Raw genomic sequence first — 6,820 nt, forward strand, 5'->3', positions numbered from 1 at the left:
AATCTGTCTGAGGGAAACCCAACGATAGCTTTCTGAAAATTCAAATTACCAAAGTAAAAGATAAAAAAAATTTGGAAGAAAAAAGAACATCATAACGTGATTTTAACAAAAGCCATCAATATATTGGTTTATAAAAAGTTCAATTTTTACCTTAGACTAGCTACCTGGATTTTATTCTATACTTTATCTACACACACATACACAGCTATTTCATTAGCGTTGATAATGAACTAATGCACCATCCCATAACTGGTTTTTTAGGCCTAGTCTTGAAATAGGCCTGAAATAATATTTTTCTACGTTTCCCATCCCTTATCCCTGATTTATTTTAAAAAGATATTTTGAAAGAAGGCGTCTTAACTTTTTTGCTTTTTATTTAAGATAGCTAGCCGGTTCCTTTAGTAAGTAATAGATGTAAAATGGTCCAAAGAATTCAAATATGCAATCGGTTTTTTTGTAGACCTCTTATTTTTTAAGTAATTTAAGTTTTTAAAAAAAATAATTAAGTCAGTTTTAAGGTACTAAAAAGCAACAAAATAAAAAAAAAATTGCCAGTATGAACAAAAATAGTAAGATCTTTAATTTGACACCTTACTTTTAAAATTCTGTTGAGTAATTATTGAAAAAATCTATTTTTTAACTTCAGTTTAATAAAAACTTTAAACCTAAATATTTTCTCAAACAGACATAAAAAATATGGGTTCATATATACCTTTAGAATCAGAAAAATATTACAAATCTATTCTAAGCAAAATTGAAAAAGTTTTATAAAACTATAATAAAAGATATAAGTTTATTTTAAGAATCATAATTTTTGGCTTTAAAGGGTTGACTTGAACAAATCCTGAACAAAACCTAAACAAATGTACATACACTGTAACAGATATTTTTTAAACACAAGAAACAATAATGCATTTTTAACTGCATTGTTTTGAAGTTTATAAACAGACTGAAGCATATTTGTTCATACTTTTTCATTCTTTACATGTTATGTAAGTATCACTATTTTTATTGTAGTATCTATTGTATATATTGTATGAACATTATCCTTTTTTTGTCAATTCTATTGGTTAAGTTTTGAGGTGAAGCTTCCTGATTCATCAATTTTTGAGATTTTTGATTGGCTAGTTTAATAGTTAAAATTAATTGTTGCCTGTAAAAATATAATATTTTAGGCCATTTTTATTTTTTAAAGTTTTTACTTTTTTAAATTTTGCTTAGAATGGATTCGTAATATTTTTCTGATTCTAAAGGTATATATGAACCCATATTGTTTTTGTATGTTTGAGAAAATATTTAGGTTTAAAGTTTTTATTAAACAGAGGTTAAAAAAATAGATTTTTTCAATAATTACTCAACAGAATTTTAAAAGTAAGGTGTCAAATTAAAGATCTTACTATTTTTGTTCATACTGGCAATTTTCTTCTTTTATTTTGTTGCGTTTTAGTACCTTAAAACCGACTTAATCATTTTTTTAAAAAACTTAAATTACTTAAAAAATAAGAGGTCTACATAAAAACCGATTGCATATCTAAATTCTACGGACAATTTTACATCTACTACTTACTAAAAGAACCGGCTAGCTATCTTAAATAAAAAGCAAAAAAGTTAAGATGCCTTCTTTTAGTCAGAGTCCGTCTTTAAACTATACAAATTTTGAAAAAGTATAAATATTGATTTTCTGTAACCATTCTTAATCGTATATATTTTCACAAAACCTAAAAATCAAATGCTGATTTTCCTAATGAGTATTGGTAATTAATATTTTAACGTTTTTAAATGTATGTTGGTATTTATTTAGCATTACTTTACTATTTGTTATTGTTATTTACAAATTGTTATCCTTTTTAGAACGAAAAAAATTCTGATCTTTGCTTAAACCAGTGATCTTAAGGTATATGACAATGGTCCATAGAATGTTTTTCCCCAAACGATAGTAATAGTTATTTCTCGCATCGTATTATAAACGGCTTTCCGCGGATATAGAATGTACAATTATGAGATTAAAACTAGTTTTTTTAGCCCCGAGGTGCCAAAGGCACCGGCTAAAAAAACTGGTTTTAATCTTATGATTGTACATTTCTATATTCGTAGAAAGCTGGATATAATACGATGCTAGACATAGTTTTTTCGTATGGATGAGAACCGGTTCCTGTCCACCGGATTCGAATGAATACGAGAAACAAAATTATCCCATCTGTTATTTGATATTATTGGTTTGAAAGTTTTGTTACTGCAAGTATTATAGTCTATGGATAAGAGAACGTGGTTATAGACATTTGTGTACAAGATATTTTACAGTCCAATGTCCTCACCACCCCCGTACGTAACTAATACCTGTATCTGATTTTTTTTAAATCTTTCTGATATTAGGAATTATTTTGTACAAATGAGTAAACTTTTATTTATCCTTTCTCCAATTAACCGATTTTCTTTTAAAACAACTAGATTTTGAAATAATTTTCCACAGATAAGCCATGTAAAGCATAGAGAAAACATAGCAATATTCAATCAAACAATCGATATATTATAGCGTGGAAGTTGCACCAGATTTTCATGTTCTCGAAACTGGCTAAAATAACTTAAGGATTAAAAAACAAGCTAAATTTACGACAATGTCAATGTATCCACGTATATTGTAGATCTACAAATCAATCCAGATTTGCTCTGGAGAAATTTGCTAAAACCATATTTGCGAGTTTAATAAACCCCCAGTTAGCCACAGACAATTAAATACTTGGTAGGAATTATAATTAGCAAACAGTGGCGTGCACAGGGTTTGGACAGGCAGGTGCGAGAAATCGCATCTTAAACCAAAATCAAGGGACCAAAAAAGGGGTGTATTTTTATTGTCAGGCAGAGTATAAATCTAAAGACGTTTTGATTAAAAATTTTTTAATGCAAAAATCATATAAATATCCTTAACACTAGAGTTGGCTCGATATAATTATCTCCCTATTGGCTAGTTTTCTATATGCATATCTATTTCTCAATAAATCTATTTTCCTTACATTACCATCACCAAAGGGTTAATGATGATGATTACATTTTTAGTTTAATATTTGAACACACAAAGTGTCGCCACAATCGAATTCTTTTAAAACAGAGTTTTCTTAAATTTATTATATTATAAATTTAAATTTTCTTTTTTTATGATTAGAAATTAAATACATCAATATAAGGTAAATAGCAACATGAAATGAAAATAATGAATTTATTTTTAATAAAGTAAAATAATGGGTCTTATCGTTCTAGCCAATGAGAGTTTATTATGGATTATTGGAGCACTATGAGTTATATACATATATTCCTTGGAAAACTTGAGCTCGTTTATAGACATTTATTTCCTATATAGATCTGACATGGATCTTGAAGCAATTAAGCAGGCCGTTTTGTACATATTAAAAATTGGAAGATTTCATTAAATAAAAGTTATTGCAAATATACTTAGTAAATAATATGATATACTTAATATTATTTATTCAGACAGACAAACAGTTATGAACAAAAAAAAACTATAATGAATGTAAAATCTTTTTAAAAAGACCAATTTTATGCATTTCCCTCTTAATAGCAAGCTTTGATTACAACCCCCATCTGCACGTCCCTGTTAGCAACTTAAACTTTTAATTTATTAATGTCAACACTAATTAAATTGTTGTCAGCTATTAACATTTGACTAAATTCTGTCATAAATATTGAATTGCCTTATTTATTCTTTTTTTTAAATGTTAATGTTAGATTTTAATATTTGCTTTAAATATGGAAGGTGTCTTTCTGTTTTTTTAGTTTCTCTTTTATAAAACATCGTCTTTCTGTTCTAAAAAAAACAATTACATAACAAAACCTCGACTAAATCGTATAAAAAAGAACTAAATCAAAAGTCCAAACACCTTTCTGGCAAAGTTCTAAAAATAAATTGAACTTCCAAAAATAATTGCATATTGGTTGAAAAGTTTTGAAGCAAATAAAATTAGATCATAGTAAAGTCTAAAAATAAAGGTGGATTGTTTATTTGTAAAAAAAATAAGGATGGCAGCATTCGAAAAAGCGAAGCTCTAAAATCAGAGGATAGGACAAACTAGAGTGTCAAAACATAACTATAATATTTTAAAACTTATATATATTGAAAGTAATTTTTTTTTACAAAATTCTTCATAACAGGAAGATGATAAAAGTCATTCCACAGAATATGACGTCATACGACAGAATAGCCAATGAGAGGCCAGTATACACTGCACTGTAATTGACCAATGGTAAAATTTATGCTGGCCTCTTATTGGTTATTCTATCGTATGACGTCAAAATCTGTGGAGGAACTTTAATCATTTTCCATAACAGGATACTCTTTAATGTTTAAGAATTTGCCTCTATAGATATGCTTCGCTTATAATATTGTATCTTGCTGTTCTAGAAATCATTACTTCAAAAATATTTTAAAACGATTATAGAGCTGCAACTTTTTAAAAGCTGAACTAACTATTGCAAGAATCATTATGCAAAGTTTAATTACGAATTTACGGTTGTACAGACCCATCTTAATTATTGAAAAGCTTGGCCTATAAAAACAACCAAAAAATGTTTTAGTATTGGATTTATTTGCCGCACCGTGTATATTTATTTAGTATTTATGTTTCACCTGCCCTGTTTCTATAAATAGTTTGATGGGTATTAAAAATTATAACTGTTACAAATTATTACTACAGCAAAGACCTATTATTTTACATTAACTTTACTTTATCATTGAACAAACCTATTGTGTCTTAACTTTTATACGATATAATTCACTTATGCTATTGTGGCGATACATAAAACACCACTTGTACGTTGTAGTCTATGTTCAAAATACAAAAAAGAGTTTATTTATTACTTTGACCGTGCTTATTGTAAGAAGAACTAAAAATAAATGCAAACTGAGGGATTGATATTGACATCTAAGAATGAATCTTCCCACAAAACTATTTGCAGAGTTTCTGCCTTTGGCACCTTTAAAATGACTGAGGCAAAGGTTAGAATCCTCTCAACCCAAGAAGAACTATTGTTAATCATGATAGGAGGAAAGTTAATTTTATCATCTATTGTTATATCCCTGTGTCCCTGATAAGAATGCAAATGAAAGTATAAGTGCAAATATTAGTCCAAGAGTTCACCACAATTACTACTAACCAACTCAAAACTAAAATAAAACAGAAAAAACAAGATGACCAACAAATAAACCTAATTATTAGCACATTTTCTAAAAATGGTAAGTTTGATAAGAAGGAAATATATCAGCGAAGCTCAAGAATTAATTTAATTAATCCTCAGCTTTTTATGTGTATGGCATATCATACAGAAATATAAGTAACTTCTATTAATTGGTAAATCAATTTTCAGTTTGGCATCCAAACCGATTTACATCCGCAGGATTAGAACCGGTTCTTAGCCAAACTAAAAACTGTAAAGCATCGTATTGCAGACAATTTTCCGCGAATGATAAGATTAAAATAATAAAATTTAAACCAGTTTTATTAGCCTTTGGCCCCTCTGGGTTATCAAACCTGGTTTTATCTTATAACTTTTTTATTATAATTTCCGTAGAAAGCAGTCTATACTACGATGCGATAAATAACTATTATTAGATTTTTCCTGATAAAAGGCTTAATGAAAGCTATTTTTTTTGTAAACTGTGCAATAAAGTTGTTCCCAATATTTCAACTCCTATTTGAACAAGAAAATACCTTAATCATTTTATCATAGCAATATCCAAATTATCACAATGTTTATAATATGAAATTATTATATTTACATAACATAAATAATCTGCTTTTTGATAAAGTTTAAAAGTAAATAAGAAAAATCATGTTATTTTGCTGAAAAAAGGCTCGAAATGCAGAATGAAAACTAGAATAATAACATCTATTTCACAATCATCAAAGCACAAATTCATGTGTGGACAAACGGCAAAGTTAGTTATAGATGTTCAATGGCTATAAAAAAGTAAATCACATAACATAATCTTATTATTAGAAAGGTTATTTTACTAAAAAAATCAGCTGTTTATCTTAAATTGCAGCTGAGAAAATCATATTTTCTCACACACCGTTACGGACTGACGGACAGACAAATTGAATTATAGAGTATTATATATTATAATATGAATGAAAAATTTTCAAACATTTGTGAAATTTTAAATTGCAAACATTTCATTGAGAAACTTTTCTCTTTTCAGAAAAGCGATAAAAATAGTTGTGAACTGGTCACGATAAAATTATTCCAATAAACAACAAGATAGATAGATAGAAAATGGATAAACAAACGGAAAGATTGTTATAAAAGGCAAGATAGTTATATACTGGTAGATAGATAGAGATGTATTGTACAATGTACATCGAAAATAGATTTGATGTCAATAAATTTAATTTATTTTCACAGAAATATTTAGATTTAATTGTTTTATTTTGTTTTGGTTTTTACAAATTTTGGAAGATAAATTTTTATATAGAAAGTCAATCAAATAATCAACCAAAATTTTAGGTTATTTTAAAAGAATTTTATCCTAATATCTTTAAAAGCGAAGCTTTTCTATAATTAGGGTCGGTCCGTACGTCCGTCCGAGATAGATAGCTTTTATTCGTTAATTTAGGCATGTTAGAATTGTCCTATCGATTTGAAACTTTGCATGATGATTCCTGTAGTAGTTAGGTATTATTTAAAAAGCGTAGCAACTCTACAATCATTACCAGAATGTCCGTACGTCCATTTTAAACATGTTGAATTTTCTACTTTTTTAACAAAAAATTTGGTACTTGCTTACATGTGGTAGACTGGAGCACCGAAC

This window comes from Acartia tonsa, chromosome 2, assembly GCF_053477335.1.
Source record: "Acartia tonsa isolate MP-2025a chromosome 2, ASM5347733v1, whole genome shotgun sequence".
NCBI lineage: Eukaryota > Metazoa > Arthropoda > Copepoda > Calanoida > Acartiidae > Acartia > Acartia tonsa.